Here is an 18,157-nt window from a genome sequence, read left to right as displayed (position 1 = left end):
TCCAGTCCTCGAGGGCAGCAAACAGGCCAGGTTTTCAGGATATCCCTACTGAAAACCTGGCCTGTTTGGGACCCTCGAGGACTGGAGTTTGACATGCATGCTCTAGAAGGAGCACAGCTGTGGGTGGGAGGTGGATTTGCTTTGCATCAAATGGTTTGGAGCAAGGTTTATTGTATGTATTATCATAATAACAATGCAATGCTTAACTTTTATTTCAGGAGGGATGACTGCAGAACAGAAGTGAATATTGAAGCCATGTGTTCCTTTTCTTGCAAAAGAGAAAATTTGAAGGACAGTTGAAGAGAAGGAAAATTACTACACAGAGACAGATAAGCAATGTGTATATTTCTCATTTACCATTTAGTATTTGTCGTTTTATTGACTCCACACAATCCGGCTGCTACGGGTTTCACATTGAATATTTTCATCTCTACTCTACCCCTTCCTGTGATCTGAACCATGCAAGTTTTCGTTGATTCAATACATCATGAGTAGAGGGTGGCTACAGTATGAAGTAAAGACCCAAGGACCACATCTACTACCATTCATAACAAGAACATGTGCAGTAGCGCACAGCTGCAGTTCTATGTGATTGTTATGAAAGGTTGAGGTGGTTCAATTCTATGAATCTGGAGTGGGATGGATCTTGTTTGCATCATATGGTTTCATCTAGGCCAGTAGATTATATAACTCTCAGTACAGGTTACACATGGCATCAGTATTAGTGATTTAAAGAGGAGGAAAGCTTCAATGTGGAGAACAAAGCCAAGTAATGTTGAAGTTACTCCTTTTACCATTTACTTGGTCAGTCTGTACTGTCTACTCTCCACACAGCTGCTAAGGATCTTCCATTTTAAATACTTTCACCTCCTATTCTGCACTGCTTTGCTGCCCATTATTCAGAGATGCGTTCCAGTCATGTTTAGCACTCTGAATCTCTCTGCAGTCATTGGTTCAGCACATCATGGGTAGAGCATGGCTACAGATACAGCAAGCTATTATTATTTTACCGGCTGATCACCCATAATATTGCATTAAAACATAGAATATCACTTAATTTCCAAAAGATTCAGTGATGCTGATAATGCAGAATCTCACAACATTTCCCATCATAATGCCATAATGCACAAGTGGGAGAAATAATCCTTGCTATATCTGTACATTGTGTGACGTATTACCTCAATGACCAATGAGAGCAAGTACATCTTCTGTATAGAGCGGCTGTGTTATGATGCAGTTATTGATCATCATTGACATAATCACAAGAATCTTATGCAAAGGGAAATTGTCCGCAGCGAAGTGAGATTTCAGCCCCCAAACGTCTGTAATATTAATGCAATGTCTTACTTTTGTTGCAGTGAACACTGAAGAGACGGATCTACTACAACACTGTACAGGATGAGCATACGCTACAAGCAGCAAAATGATCTTGCAGTTGACAGTATGTTGTTCTGGTAATGTGCACAATTATTATTTATGGGCTACACACCACAGTGCTGGACATATTCTGTTAACTTCAACTCTACTCCTAACATGGAGATGTCTTCCTGGTGTTACTGATTCAGTACATCATATGCACAGTGTGGTTATGATATGATGGATTGATTTAATGAACCCACCAACCAATGATGACATCTGCATCATCTTCTGTAAAGTGCAGCTACAGCATGATATTATCAGCATTTGGTGCGGTATAATCAGAGGTATCTATGTGCTTTTGTGCCTGTTTTAAGTCCTCCAGCTTAACGCCCCTACACCTCCCACTACACAGGCATACTTACTTATGCATACACTGACATCTGGCATACCTACACACACCCCAGGGCCACTTCCTTCCCCTGATGTCAGGGAGAGGATGGGCATGCAGAGTGCAGTAAGTCTCCACGTTACTCTGGCCAACAGTCTTGGCCTACCTCCAGCATCTGTCACCCACAACATCTGTTCCCTCCTTGTAAAGTGCTGAACTATCTCACCTGGGTCAGTGCTATAGCTGATCACAGTGCCCGATCAGGATGTCACTGTGACAGGCAGCAGTGCAGATTGACCGGTCAATCAATGCAGTGCCGCAACATATGCACTAAATGAGATTTCCGTGCCCCCAGTCAGGTTACTCCCTGGGCAGTGACCCTGCTCACACCCTCCCCTAGTTCCACCTCTGATCACAATTATCTCTCTTGGAGAGTGTAGCAAATTGGAGTTGGGGGAATCTCACCTCTGCCATGCATGGTCACAATCTGGGCACAGGACCCAAATAGTGGGCAATGTGGCACTTCTTACAGTAGAGAATAAGTAACTTTATTCTTTACTTGTGTATTAAGGACCTTATTTGCATTAAATTCAGTCCACATGGGACCAAGACTTTCTGGCTTACTGAACAAAGTGGACTTGTTTCGTAGAGGGTGGAGAATTGTATTTTATCTGAAATTACCCCCTCTGCACAAAATACAAACAATTATACCCATACAAGTACCTTGTGGAAGTTGTTGCCCTCTATCTTCCTGTGGTCTCTCCCTGTTTCTCACCGTGCCTCCTCCCATTTCCTTGCACCTCTGCGTCTCCGCATATATCCCTATACTCAGAGCCGGCTCCGGTCAGTGACATGGGATGCCCAAATATGAGCATACCCATATATGGGCATCCATGCCACTGACCGGAGCCCGCTCTGTTGCGGATATGGAGAGAGACTGGGAGATTTACATCCCCTTATAATTCATATGGTGCATAGTACCGGCACGTATTGTTTTACCGGTACTGTGTACCTTCTTACTTTCACACTGGTACAGTATGTGCTGCAGTGGGACTGAGAGGGATATATTGGTAACACATAGTCATTGGTGGGGGAATTCAATCCATTTTGAAAATAGTAATGCATTGTTTTTTACTTTTTTTTTTGCAGTAATGAAGAATGAAAAAGTTCTGTTAAAATTGAATTGGACGTGAACTGGATTCAGCATTTCATCATCAACTCTGCACCAGTGTGAATTGACGTTCTTTAATGTTCTGACAAGGTACATGCAACATCTCTTCCTCTACCCCTACACCACCCTCTGCCTCTTGCCTCTCTCTCCACCTCCCTGCTAAGCGTATTAACCCATCTAATGTAATCCACATTCCTTGTCTCACTTTACTCTTCCCTTCTCACGTGCCCTCTGGAATGTCTGCTCTACGACTAACATGGTCTATTTGTACATGACCTCTTCTGCTCTCATCATCCACCACTTCTCATTCCCCTCACCCCTGTCCTACTCGATACCTCAGCTTAATTGAACTCTCTCCTCTGACATCTACCCTTATCTCTAACCTCTCCTCACTTTCTGCTTAAACTAACTATCTTGTTAACTCTTACAATGCTATCATCTCCTCCTCCCTCCTCCTCCATCATCTATATGCCCCTTCTAGGCTCTGACACACTCATCCCTCTAAGGCCGTGATTATCATGGGCACACGCTTGGTCGTCCACAGTGCGTGCGAGCGATGCAGGGCTTCCCCGTCGCCTCGGACCTCAGTGCGGGGATTGCTGGAGCGACAGGCATGCGCTAACTTTGCCTTCTGTTGCGTGCTTACTATAGACGCAGCCTAACCCATGCATTGGTTTAATTCACAAGCACGCTCTCATCACACTTCATCACATCACACTGCTGCTCTTAACACCTATGGAGGAAATCTCACAGTCTGATTTTCTACACTAAACCTTTGTCCTGTTCTGTAAAACTCTGCTCCTTTTTTTAAGGTCAAACACTACTTTTTCCTCACTCATCAACACTCCAATTTCATTCACACTGTCTTCTATGTATTTGAGTCCCACCACTGACTTTCTCCTCCCACTTAACATCCATCCTTTATTTCTCCTCAAGCCTTTGCTCACTTGAGGCAAGGTGGATGCCATCCACAAGTAGATTCGTTCTCTCCCTTCCCCCTCTCTCTTTTTCTATCTAGATCTCATTGCACTCTTGACTCCTTTTCTCCTGTCACAAAGCTGGAACCTGATCTTCTCTTCTCCCTCTACCACATGCCCTCTCAATCCTATATTCTCACTCTCACCCACATCTTCAATTCCTCCATATCCTTTGGCTCTTTCAACTCTTCCTTTTAAGCATGCAGTGGTCACCCCTATTCTCAAAAATAACCTTGACCTTGTGTGAATTTCTAACTATCGCCCTGTATCCGTCCTACCATTTGCCTCCTAATTGCTAGAACGTCTTGTGATCTCCCGTTTGATCAACATTCTTAAATCACATGCTCCTCTGGGCCCTTCACAATCTGCCTTTCCCAATGTAACCAATTATGTACATAAAGAAAATTCCCAAGGTCCATTTTACTTACTAATCCTGCTTGATCTCTCTTCTGCTTTTGATACTGTCAATCACTCTTCTCATTCATATTCTAAACTCTTTCTTCGTATCCGCAGCAAACTTATATCCTGGTTTTCATCATACTTCTCCATCACACATTCTCCATCTCTGTTGCTAACGTGTCTTTGTCTCCTGTTGTTTTGTCTGTTGGTATACCTCAGGACTCTGTTCTGGGACCTCTCTCACTACATACTATCACTAGTTGACCTTATCAACTATTTTGGCCCTTGATATCATCTCTATGCAGATGATACACACACCTATCCACCCTACCGTCACTCCTGCAATTTAGTTCCTAGTTTCGGGTGGCCTCCTGGCTATATCCTCCATGGATGACACTCTTCTGCCTTAAACCTAATGTCTAAAACTGAGCTCCTCATATTTCCCCCTAAATCTGGCCTAATATCACCTTTCTCCATCGCAGTAAACAGTACTACCATCATCCTGTCATGAAAGCACATTGCCTAGGAGTAACATTTGACTCTTCCCTTTCCATCTTCATTCACGACACTGGCTAAAGTTTGTCGATTCTTCTCTGTAATATTTCCAAGATTTGCCCTTTTCTCTGTCAATCTACTGCTAAAACGCCAATGCATGCCCTTATCGTATGGGTTAACATACTGCTAACAGGGCTCCCTGCTTCACAACTTTCTCATTTGCAATCTATCCAAAACTCTGCTGCTTGAATAATTTCCCTTTCTCCCACAACAGTATCTGCTCATCTCCTCCTCCTCCTTAAATCCCTCTCCTTGCTTCCCATCAAGTTTCAGATCACCTACAAAGTTCTCCTCCTTACCTTTTTGTTAAGGTTCTCTATTAGTGGTGTACCGAGTACCCGGCGTTACCCGACACATTTCCAGCTACCCGGACATTACTCGAAACCGGCCACTGAGAAGCGGACTTGGCCGGGTAATACCCGGCGTCGGGTAATGTCAGGGCAGCTGGAAATAATCTTTTATACTTACCTTTCCTAAGACATCTAGGATCAGCAGCAGCAGTCCTCTGATGTTGGCAGCATCAGAGGTGTCTTCACCTGGCGGGGGGAGCTGCAGGAATCACTTCCACAGCACCGAAGCAGGTAAGCTGTGTCTGTGAGCCTGCAGCTCCCCCGCCGGCTGAAGACACCACAGATGCTGCCACCGTCACAGGACTGCTGCTGATCCTAGATGTCACCGCCACCCGGAAGGTAAGTGCCAAACCGTGTACCCGACCGGGTAGAACCTTTCATTTTGGCCGGGTACCCGTTACCCATTTTTTTATAGTTGAGGACCCAGTCCAACACTATTCTCTATTCATCTGCTCCTTCCTACATATCATCTTTGGTCTCGTTATGCCCTTCCTCGTCTCCTAAGCTCTACTAATAACTGTCTCCATTATACTTCTTACACCTCTACTGCGCACTCGCTCTCTTGCCTGAAACCCTTTCCCATCAATTTACCTGTGAAACTCACACACACTCAGTATATGCCAACATACCCTCTTCCACCCACATTTAAGATCAACCTTAAAATTCACAACTTAAATGAAGCATTTCAATAGCTTTTACTCGTTGCTACTGTCACTCATTCAGTCACTAACTATTGTTCCCAAGAAGTGCTTTATACTACAAGTACCCACCATTAAGGACAAGCATTGTCATCTACTGCACTTGTTCCCCCACCTGTTGTCTCTCTGTAAGTCTCCTTACATTTCTCTTAGATTGTAAACTACCCAGGACAGGGATTTACTTTCCTATTGTCTGTTTTTGTTTGTTGAACTTATTGTATAATAATTTCCTGTACTTTTTGGTCTCTCTTGTAAAGCGCTGAGTACACAATGGGTGGTATATAAATAGAGATATATGCAGAGTCTAGAGACAAGGCACACGTGTATAGGTAGCTACAGTTTATCCGGGACCGTATGCATCATTGAAGTGCCTGTCCCAGTTATTTTCTATTGATTGCAATGTAGGAGTGTCTGTCCTGTCTTATTTTTTTTATTATTATTATTATTATTATTATATATACAAAGATATATACAAAGATTGTTTCCTGTCGTTAGCATGACATAGTGTGACACAGTGTGATGTCATTGATTCAGTAGATTGTGTGCAGACCGGGACTGCAGTACAGTTTCACTGACATGAATAACTTGTGTGGTAGAAGCTCTAGAAGGAGCACAGCTGTGGGAGGGAGGTGGATTTGCTTTGTATCACATGGTTTGGAGCAAGGTTCATTGTATGTATCGTCAATAATAATTATAATAATAATAATGCAATGCTTAACTTTTTTATTTCAAGAGGAAAGACTGCAGAACAGAAGTGAATATTGAAGCCATGTGTTCATTTTCTTGCAAAATAGAAAATTGAAGGACAGTTGAAGAGGAGGAAAATGACTACACAGAGACAGATAAGCAATGTGTATATTTCTCATTTAGTATTTGTCGTTTTATTGACTCCAAAAAATCCGGCTGCTAAGGGTTTCGCATTGGACATATTCACCTCTACTCCACCCCTTCCTGTGATCTGTACCATGCAGATTTTTGTTGATTCAATACATCATGAATAGAGTGTGGCTACAGTATGAAGTACTGACCCAAGGACCACATCTACTACCATTCATAACAAGAACATGTGCAGTAGCGCACTGCTGCAGTTCTATGTTATTGCTATGAAAGGTTGAGGTGGTGCAATCATATGAATCTTGAGTGGGAGGGATCCTGTTTGCATCATTTAATTTGATCTAGGCCAGTAGAGTATATAACTCTCAGTACAGGTTACATATGGCATCAGTATTAGTGATTTAAAGAACAGAAAAACAGGAGTGGAGAACAAAACCAAGTAATGTTGAAGTTACTACTTTTTACTATTTACTTGGTCAGTCTGTACTGTCTACTCCCCACACAGCTGCTAAGGGTTTCCATTTGAGATACATTCACCTTCTACTCTGCACTACTGTGCTACCCTCTATTCAGAGATGAGTTCAAGTCATGTTTACCACTCTAAATCGCTCTGCAGTCATTGATTCAGCACATCATGGGTAGAGCATGGCTATAGATACAGCAAGCTTTATTTTACCCTAATATTGCATCAAAAAATAGAATATCACTCAGTTTCCTACAGATTTACTGATGCTGATAATGCAGAATCTCACCCTCCCATCATAATACACCAGAGGAAGAAATAATCCTTGCTATATATGTACATTGTGTGACATATTGCCTCCATGACCATTGATGGCAAATACATATTCTGTATAGAGCAGCTGTGTTATGATGTAGTTGTTATTGATCATCATTGAGATATAATCACAAGAATCTTATGCAAAGGGAAACTGTCATTAGCATAGTGGGATTTCAGCCCCCAAACTTCTGTAATATTAATGCAATGTCTTACTTTTATTGCAGTGAACACCGAAGAGACGGATCTACTACAACACTGCACAGGACAAGAGTATACACTACAAGCAGCAAAATGATCATGCAGTTGACAATATGTTGTTCTGGTAATGTGCACAATTATTATGTATGGGCTCCACACCACAGTGCTGGACATATTTTGTTAACTTCAACACTACCCCTACCATGGAGATGTCTTCCTGTGATTGGTGTTACTGATTCAGTACATCATATGCACAGTGTGGCTATTATATGATGGATTGATTTAATGAACCCACCAAACACTGATGACATCTGTATCATCTTCTGTAAAGTGCATCTACAGCAGGATATTATCAGCATTTGGGGTGATATAATCAGAGGCATCTATGTGCTTTTGTGCTGGGTAAAGTCCTCCAGCTGAACCGCCCCCCGCCCCCCACCCCCCTACACCTCCTGCCACACAGGCAAACTTACTTACACACACAGCACACTTACTTATGCACACTGACACTTGGCATACCTACACACACACACCCCACAGCCACTGGCATGCATGCAGAGTCCTGGGCATGCAGGATGGGCATGCAGAGTACAGAATATCTCCACCTTGCTCTGGCCCGTACTCTTGGCCTACCCCCAGCATCTGTCACCCACAACCTCTGTTCCCTCCCTGTAAATTGCTGCACTAACACACCTTGGTCAGCGCTGCAACCGATCACAGCACCGGATCATGTCACTGTGATAGGAAGCAGTGCTAATTGACCGGTCAATCAATGCCACGTGGCAACATACGCACCAAAAGAGATTTCCATGCCCCCTGACAGGCTACTCCCTGGGCAGTGACCCTGCTCATCTTCCACCTCTGATCACAATATTTTTTCTTGGAGAGTGTAGCAAATTGGAGTTGGGGGAATTTCACCTCTGCAGTGCATGTAGAGTCCTGTATGCAGAGTACAGAAAGTCTCCACCTTAGTCTGGCCCGTACTCTTGGCCTACCCACAGCATCTGTCACCCACAAATAATACATACACTAATACTCCCCACAATACACACTTTAATACCTCCTCAATAATAATCTCCCCAATAATATTATAGTCTTAAACACAATATACACAATACCCCCTAACACAAGATACCCAATCTAACACTCTCCTCTGCACCTCAACATAATATACACACTATAATACCCTACACACAATATAATACTCCCACACACACACACAATATACACACTATCCTCCTACCGCCATAAAACACAACCAATAATACACACACACTTTGTGGATGTTGGGACCAGCTCCTTGCATGCACCAGTGAAAGAGAGAGGCCTGCCATCAGTGCCTCCCTCCGTTTCCCATCTTCTCCCTGTCTCCCTCCCTTTCTTTGCATCTCCCTGCATCTTTGCGTATACCCAGTCAGTGACGGCTCCGGTCACGTGATGCCTTAATATGGGCTTATCCATATATCTGTTGCAGAGATGGAGAGAGACCTGGAGATTTTACATTTCCTTATAATTCATATTGGTACTTAGTACGGGCACTTATTGTTTTATCAGTACTGGGTACCTGACCGTACTGGCCTACGAGTGAGAAGGCAATATTGGCATCACACAGTTACTGTTGAATATGTCATTCAATCCATTTTGAAAATAGTAATGCAATGTGGTTTTGTTTTGTTTGCTTTTTGCAGTAATGAAGAATGAAAAAGTTATATTAAAATTAAATTGGAGGGGAACTGGATTCAGCATTTCTTCATGAACTCTGCACTTGTGAGCATTGACCTTCTTGAGTGCCCTGACAGGTACACGCAACTTTAAGACTATAATCTTCATCAACTGCTGTGCAAGCTTTCGTGCTATACCTCCCCCTCCGGTTTTGATTTATACATTTGCTCTCTCAATTCATGTCCTCTAATATCTGGAGGCTCTCTCCTAGCATTTCTCTCTACCACAGCACGTCATCCCAATGTAACCTCTCTCTTGTTCTTTCTGTTTACTGTTTCCTCACTCCTCTGTAAAACTTTTCTAATTTCTCTAACTTCCACACTCCTGCTTTTATCCACATGTTCTATACACTTTCCTTCCCCTACCTTTGCATGTGTCTACACAAAGCACCATTTGTACAGACCTCTATTGCAGCTATTTCTGCACTGCTCAATGAAATGCACTCCTGCACATCCTATTCTCTTCCACCTTCCCTCATTCTCTACGCCCCCCTCTCAAAGCCCCCTCTCTCTATGTCTCCTCTCTCTACGCCTATCTGTCTCATTCTCTTGACGCCCTTCTCTCTCTACATATCCCTATCTCTGTCTCTCTCTACACCTATCTCTGTGTCTCCTTCTATGCTCGCTGATGTTGGGGGATATCTCTTATAATCTTGGACCGGCTCATATACACATCAGGCCTCCCTACTAAGAGTGTTAACCTATCTAATGTAATCCACATTCCTTTCCTTACTTTTCTCTTCCCTTCTCCTGTGCCCTCTGGAATGTCCACTCTTACTAACAAGGCTCTAGTTGTACATAACCTCTTCTGCTCTCATCAGTCACAATCAGTCATTCCCCTCACCGCATCTTACCTGTCCCACTGATTTGCCTCTGCTTAATTAAACTCTCCTCTGACATCTACTCTAACCTCTCTTCTCTCTTCTCTCTCTTTCTTTCTGCTTAAACTAACAATCTTATTAACTCGTACAATGCTATCCTCCTATCTATATGCCCCCTATAGGCTCTGACACACTCATCCCTCTAACCCACACCTTTGGCTAAATTCCCAAACACACTCATCACACTTCCACTCGCTGTTCTTAATACCTACGGAGGAAATCTCACACTTTGTTTGATTTTTCTACAGTAAAAATGTCTCCTGTCCTGTATAAAGCTGCTCTCTAGGGCTAAATACACTACTTTTTTCCACACTCATCAACACTCAAATTTAATTTACGCTGTTTTTTTTCTCTGTATTTGACTCCCTCCACTGACCTTCTCCTCCCACTTGCCATCCTTCCTTCACTTCTCCTCAAGCATTTGACTACTTCAGAGGCAAGGTGGATGCCACCCAAAAGGAGATTCCTTCTGTCCCTTCCCCCTTCTCTCCTTCTACCCAAATCTCCTTCTGCACTTGACTCCTTTTCTTCTCTTACAGAGCTGGAAGCTAATCATCTTCTATTCTCCCTCTACCACATGCCCTCTAGATCGTATCCCCTCACACCTTACTGCATCTCTTAGTCCCCACTCTCACCCACATCTTCAATTTCTCCCTATTCTCTGGATTTTTGCCCTCTTACTTTAAGCCTGTAGCGGTCACCCTTTTGTCAGAAACAAACTACACCCTATGTGCCTTACTAACTACCGCTCTGTATCCCTCATGCTGTTTGCCTTCTAATTGCTAGTGTCAACAATCTTAAATCACATGCCCTCCTGGATCCTTTACAACCTGCCTTTCGTACAGCACGTTCTACAGACTGTGCTTAAAGCTAATTCCCAAGGTTTTTCCCTACTAATCCTACTTGATCTATCGGCTGCGTTTGATGCTCTCAATCACTCTCCTCCTTCATATTCTAAACTCTCTCTTGGTATCAGTAACAAAGTTCTATCCTGGTTTTCATCATAACTTTCCTGTCACACATTCTCCATCTCTGTTGCTAACATGTCTTCGTCTTCTATTGATCTGTCTGTGGGTATACATCAGGGCTCTGTTCTGAGATCTCTCTTTCTCTCTACATACTATCATTTGGTGACTTCATCAATGCTTTTGGCCTTAGATATAATCTCTATGCGGATGATACACACACAAATCTATCCACCCCTGTTCTCACTCCTGCAATCCAGTCCCTACTCTTGGGTTGTCTCCTGGCTATATGCTCATGGATGGCACTCCACTGCCTTAAACTTAATGTCTAACACTGGGCTCATATTATCCCCTTTCTCCATCACAGTAAACAGTACTACCATCTATCTTGTCATCAAACATGTTGCATAGGAGTAACATTTGGCTCTTCAATTCCATCTCCATTCACATGCACGGCTATGGGTAAAATGTGTTGCCTCTTTCTCTGTAATATTGCCAAGATCTTCCCTTTCCCCTCTCAACCTACTGCTAAAACTCCAATGTATACTGTTATCCTATAGGTTATTTTAACATACTACTAACAGGCCTCCATGCTTCACAACTTTCTCCTATGCAAAACTCTGCTGCTTGAATTATCTCACTTTCTCCCACAACAGTCTCTGCTCATCTCCTTAAATCCCTGTCCTGGCATCCCATCAAGTTTTTGTATCACCTACAAAGTTCTCCTCCTTACCTTTTTGTTAAGGCTCTCCATTAATCTGCTCCTTCTTGCATATCATCTTTGATCTCTCGTTATGCCCTTGCTTGTCTCTTGCACTATAACCATAACTGTCTCCTGTAAACTTCTTTCACCTCTACTGTTCTCTCACTTGCCTGAAACCATTTTCCATCACTGCACCGTACATGTGAAACTTCCTCACACTCAGTATATGCCAACATAACCTCTTCCACCCACATGTAAGACCAATCTTAAAATTCACGACTTAAATCAAGCATTTCAAAAACTTTGACTCGTGGCTACTGTCCCACACCCACACCCACAGTCACTGCTAACAACTATTGTTCCCAAGATGTGCTTTCTACTAATTGTACCCACCATTAAGGACAAGCATTGTCATCTACTGCACTTCTTCCCCCAACTGCTGCCTCTCTTTAAGTCTTCTAACATTTCTATTAGATTGTAAAGTTCCCAGGGCAAGGATTTACTTTCCTATAATCTGTTTTTATTTGTCGCACTTATTTTTTAATTATTTTTCCCCTCTCCCCTAATGATATACATATAGGTTTTCCTGTCATTTGCATGACAGAGTTATTATGGTTAACTATTGCATCATGTAGACTGCCTTTTCAGTGTGATGTAATTGATTCAGTACTTTGTGTGCAGACTGTGACTGCAGTACAGTGTCACGAACATTAATGACTTGTGTGGTAGAAGCTCTAGAAGGAACACAGCTATGGGAGGGAGGTGGATTTACTTTGGATCACATGGTTTGGCGCAAGGTTCATTGTATGTATGATCATAACCATGCAATGCTTAACTTTTATTTCAGGAGGGAAGAACAGTGAATATTGAAGCCATGTGTTTCTTTTCTGTCAGAAGAGAAATTTTGAAAGACAGTTGAAGAGGAGGAAAATGACTACACAGAGACAGATAAGCAATGTGTATATTTCTCATTTAGTATTTGTCGTTTTGTTGACTCCACACAATCCAGCTGCTAAGGGTTTCGCATTGGACATATTCCCCTCTACTCTACCCTTCCTGTGATCTGTACCATGCAGGTTTTTGTTGATTCAATACATCATGAGTAGAGTGTGGCTGCTGTATGAAGTATTGACCCAAGGACCACATCTACTACCATTCATAACAAGAACATGTGCAGTAGCGCACTGCTGTAGTTCTATGTGTTTTATTAAAGGTTGAAGTGGTGCAATCATATGAATCTGGAGTGGGATGAATCCTGTTTGCATCATATGGTTTCATCTAGGCCAGTAGAGTATATCTCTCAGTACAGGTTACACATGGCATCAGTAGTAGTGATTTAAAGAACAGAAAAAACAAGAGAAACTTCAATGTTGATAACAAAGCCAAGTAATGTTGAAGATACTCCTTTAACTATTTATTTGATCAGTCTGTACTGTCTACTCCCCACACAGCTACTAAGTCTTCCATTTGAGATACATTCACCTCCTACTCTGCACTGCTGTTCTGTCCTCTATTCAGAGATGAGTTCCAGTCATGTTTACCACTCTGAATCACTCTGCAGTCATTGATTCAGCACATCATGGGTAGAGCATGGCTACAGATACAGTAAGCTTTATTTTACCGGCTGATCATCCATAATATTGCATTAAAACATAGAATATTACTCAGTTTCCAAAAGATTCAGTGATGCTAATAATGCAGAATCTTACAACACATCCCATCATAATGCACCAGAGGAAGAAATAATCCTTGCTACACTACCGACACGTTTTATTGAAGCACGGCTAGCACCGCAAGCCGGGGGGTGCCCCGGCGTGCTAGCCGCACTCCCTCAGCGTGCCGCGCATCACCGATGCACGGTCACGCGTCATCGGGTGCCTGCGCCCCCTGCACGCGCGTCCAGGGCTCCCCGAGGGAGCACTGGTGTCCCGCGATGTGGGGGACAGCGGCAGGGGGTTCCGGGGGACCCGACGGACCCGGCAGCGGAAGGGAGAAAGCCCCGATCGGAGGGCGCTCCTCCGCTGCTTCGGCGTGCGCCCGGCACCCTCCGGCGCGCGCCAGGTTACTGCTGCGGCCAAGAACGGGCAAATGCTCGAATAAACTCGGCCGCAGCAGTATATCTGTACATTGTGTGACGTTTGGCCTCCATGACCATTGATAGCAAATACATATTTTGTATTGAGCGGCTGTGTTATGATGTAGTTGTTATTGATCATCATTGAGATATAATCACAAGAATCTTATGCAAAGGGAAAATGTCTGCAGCATAGTGGGATTTCAGCTCCCAAACTTCTGTAATATTAATGCAATGTCTTACTTTTATTGCAGTGAACACTGAAGAGACGGATCTACGACAACACTGCACAGGACAAGAGCAAACACTACAAGCAGCAAAATGATCTTGCAGTTGCAAGTATGTTCTGTAATGTGCACAATTATTATTTATGGGCTACACACCACAGTGCTGGACATATTCTGTTAACTTCTACCCCTACCATGGAGATGTCTTCCTGTGATTGATTCAGTACATCATATGCACAGTGTGGCTATGATATGATGGATGGATTTAATGAACCCACCACCCACTGACATCTGCATCATCTTCTGTAAAGTGCAGCAGGATATTATCAGCATTTGGGGTGGTATAATCTGGGGCATCTATGTGCTTTTGTGCCTGGATAAGTTCCTCCAGCTGAACCACCCCCCTATACCTGCCACACAGGCATACTTACAGAGCACACTTACTTATGCACACTGACACTTGGAATACACACACACACACACACACACAGACACTGTCATGCATGCAGTGTCCTGTATGCAGAGTACAGAAAGTCTCCACCTTACTCTGGCCCGTACTCATGGCCTATCCCCAGCATCTGTCATCCACAACCTCTGTTCCCTCCCTGTAAAGTGCTGCACTAACACACCTGGGTCAGCGCTGCAGCTGATCACAGTGCCGGATCATGATGTCAATGGGATAGGCAGCAGAGCTGATTGACAAGTCAATCAATGCAGCTCCGCAATATATGCACCAAAAGAGATTTCTGTACCCCCTGTCAGGCTACTCCCTGGGCAGCGACCCTTCTCACCCCTCTCATTCCACCTCTGATCACAATAATCTCTCTTGGAGTGTGTAGCAAATTGGAGTTGGGGGAATCTCACCTCTGTAGTGCATGGTCACAATCTGGGCACTGTACCCAAATATTGGGCAATGTGGCACGTCTTACAGTAGAGAATAGAATAAGTAACTATATTCTTTACTTGTGTATTAAGGAACTTATTTGCAATAAAAATTCAGTCCACCTGGGACCAAGACTTTCTGGTTTTCTGAACAAAGTGGAATTGTTTTCCTATAATTTTATATTCTCTGAAATGTAACATCACAATAAAGTACTCCTATTTTTTTCCTTTGTGCTTTTTTATGGACTATTCCTTTATGTATTTCACTTAATGGGACTAATTACCTTACGATTAGATTTCACTTGTATTTTCTTGGGTTACTCTTTGGAATTTCTCTCTGTGTTCATTTATACTATCTTATTTAGAGCAGTCTTTGCCATTGGACCCCATTTCTTGCCAGAGAGATCTGTAACACAGAGTATTGAAGAGAGTACAGAACAGTGGTGAAGTAGATTTTTATGCTTCTAGGCAGCCTCCCTTCTCACCATGTATTCTGCCCCCGACGGTCTCTTGCACTGCTCCCTCCTACACCCACTCTCCTCACTCTTCCCTCCCCTCCCCGCTATCACTCAATGACCCCCTCTCATTCAATCCTGCTCCCTTACTCCCCCCTCACTCATTCTTCCTTCTGCACACACAATCCTCCCGAATATCACTCCCAAACAACACACACACACTAATTCTCCCCACAATACACACTATAATACCTCCTTGTGACGATAGCTTCCACAGGCTTATTAATATTACACAAAAATAATTGGGTTTGAACTGAACGAGGCTTAAGATATAATAAATTGTATTTATTCCTTAGAATATAGGTGAACACAACAGATAATACAGTAACGAACAAGAAGTACACTTACTTAAGGGTTGGGGAATGAGAAGTATGATGTAGCATTTCTTTCAGCAGTGAGGAAATCATTCAGGTGATATCAGGTAACCATATCAGCAAACGAAGACAAAGGATATATGGGTGGACAGCAGTTTATAAACCATTCTCCTTCTATTCTTAACCTTAAGCACAGGGGATTGGTTTACAATTACCTCCAGCCACTCACTAACGTGGGAAAGCATTATGACCCATGCCCCCCTGCTAGTTGGCACATGCGCAGTAGAACTCTGGGGGTCTCATTTCTGAAGCCCCACATTTACGTCAGGAATGCCAGACAGTCTACCATTTGGAGTTCTGGCAGGAAAACCTTTGTTGAAAGGTGTTAACTGGAACACTTAAGACCTGCCCTGGTTTGGGCTTCGGATAAACAGTGAGGGTGATAAAACTCTTTGAACAGCACTTAAATCCTAGACATAGCGGCGTCCCCAGGGCCATCTGCTACCTTATGGCCCAAAAGAATCTCTTCTGGGTCTTTGTCCATACCTTAAGATACACTATTAAGCATAAAACATAAACGTAAAACATAAACGTATTAAAATATCCGGTTCCGTTAGGTTTAGCAGGTCCAAACTTCCCAGTTCGCATTGCCAGAACTGGGACACCATATGGTCCAAAAAGCGACTTGCTACGACCTAAGAAACCGAAGTTACACCAATGCACATTAAATCATTTTAATACAAAAATCTCCATTGAAAAAGAAATCTCAGCTTTTCACTAAATCCCCATTGAAAACAACGGGCAGCTCCGCCATAGACTTTCAATGGTAAATCGCCGCCATTGAAGTCAATGGGGGTTTTCTGCCATTGAAGTTTATGGGAAAAGTCCCGAACTTCAAGGGGGTCCATACTCCGTCGGGTTGGTCCAAGCGGGTCAAGGATGGTTCTGCAGCGATGCCGGAGCAGTGGCTACAGATACCCCAAACCCTGATCCGCTGAACCCTCCGGAACCGGAGATATGGATTCCTAAAATTCAGCATTTCTCACTTAGTCATTTTTCTGAGCCGTTTCTGCCGCCGCCGGCAAAGCCTATGGCGCGACCCGCTCTATCTGGTTCGACCCTTATCGGGGGTCCAGGATTCGGGGACCCGGTGGTGGTCGAGTGGGGGGACGCTTAGGAACTAGGGGCAAAAAGAATTTTATCCCTAGGTGCCCTAAAACAGTTTATTTCCCCGCTAATTGACGTTGAACTTGACCCAGTGATTTTAGCTCTTTTGAAGGACATTGTATCCGCTTTGCGGTTTGCGGTCTGGACGGCAGCCAACTAGGTTACCTCGAGGCATCTCCATTGAAGTCAATGAGCCCATTGACTTTCAATGGGAAACCGCCGCTCTCCCTCTCGGACGCCACCTGCTGGTCACTACAGGAAACAGGACGAAAACAGCACAAATTCCTATTGAAATGCATTGAGCCCTAATGGCGGCCAATGGGGACCTGCAAAATGGTGCCCGAAAAGGCGGGAAACTTACACAAAGAGCTATAATCATTAAAGAATTATTAACCCTTGTGCTCCCGGATGGATTCTAGTGTGTGTGTGATGCAAACACTGAGTAACCAGACATTACAATGGAACAGGGGAAAATACATTTACATGTCATAACAAGGGTTACATCACATTTCTGGACCTCAGCCCAGTTAACCCCTTGTCTCCCTGGTGCGGTCAGGGGTGGCCAAATGGGGTGCAACCCCTTTAATACCGGGCCACCCCCTCTCTCCCTCTACACCTCCCCTTCTTAATGCGTGTCCTGTGGCCCACTGGCCCTGACGGGGAGTGGGGCACTGCTGGCACCATTAATGAATTCAGTCTCAGAGGGATAGTCCTGGCGTGAAAGTCCATCAGCATTGCTGTTTTCACTACCCTTTTTGTGCTGAATGGTGAATTCAAATTCTTGCAAAGCCAAGCTCCATCTCAGCAGTTTGGCATTTTCCCCTGATACCCTCTGTAGCCAGCTCAGGGGATTGTGGTCGGTAATGACCGTGAAAGCCCTCCCATAGACATAGGGCTGGAGCTTTTTGAGTGCCCACACAATGGCCAAGCACTCCTTTTCAATGGTGGCATATGCCACCTCCCTGGGGAGCAGTTTGCGACTGAGATACACCACAGGG

The 18,157-nt window shown here is 43.7% G+C and overlaps 1 long non-coding RNA gene across 1 annotated transcript; it reads left to right on the top strand.

Moving 5' to 3' along the window:
• Positions 1 to 1,358: 1,358 nt before the first annotated feature.
• Positions 1,359 to 6,764, top strand: LOC142486202 (uncharacterized). Its single transcript, XR_012798862.1, has 3 exons — positions 1,359 to 1,454; positions 2,897 to 3,008; positions 6,631 to 6,764. It is a non-coding gene; the product is annotated as an uncharacterized LOC142486202 (long non-coding RNA).
• The last annotated feature ends 11,393 nt before the right edge of the window (positions 6,765 to 18,157 follow it).

The sequence above is a fragment of the Ascaphus truei genome, unplaced genomic scaffold (assembly GCF_040206685.1).
Source record: "Ascaphus truei isolate aAscTru1 unplaced genomic scaffold, aAscTru1.hap1 HAP1_SCAFFOLD_778, whole genome shotgun sequence".
In the NCBI taxonomy this organism is placed as follows: domain Eukaryota; kingdom Metazoa; phylum Chordata; class Amphibia; order Anura; family Ascaphidae; genus Ascaphus; species Ascaphus truei.
This window is presented reverse-complemented; position numbering and strand designations above follow the sequence as displayed.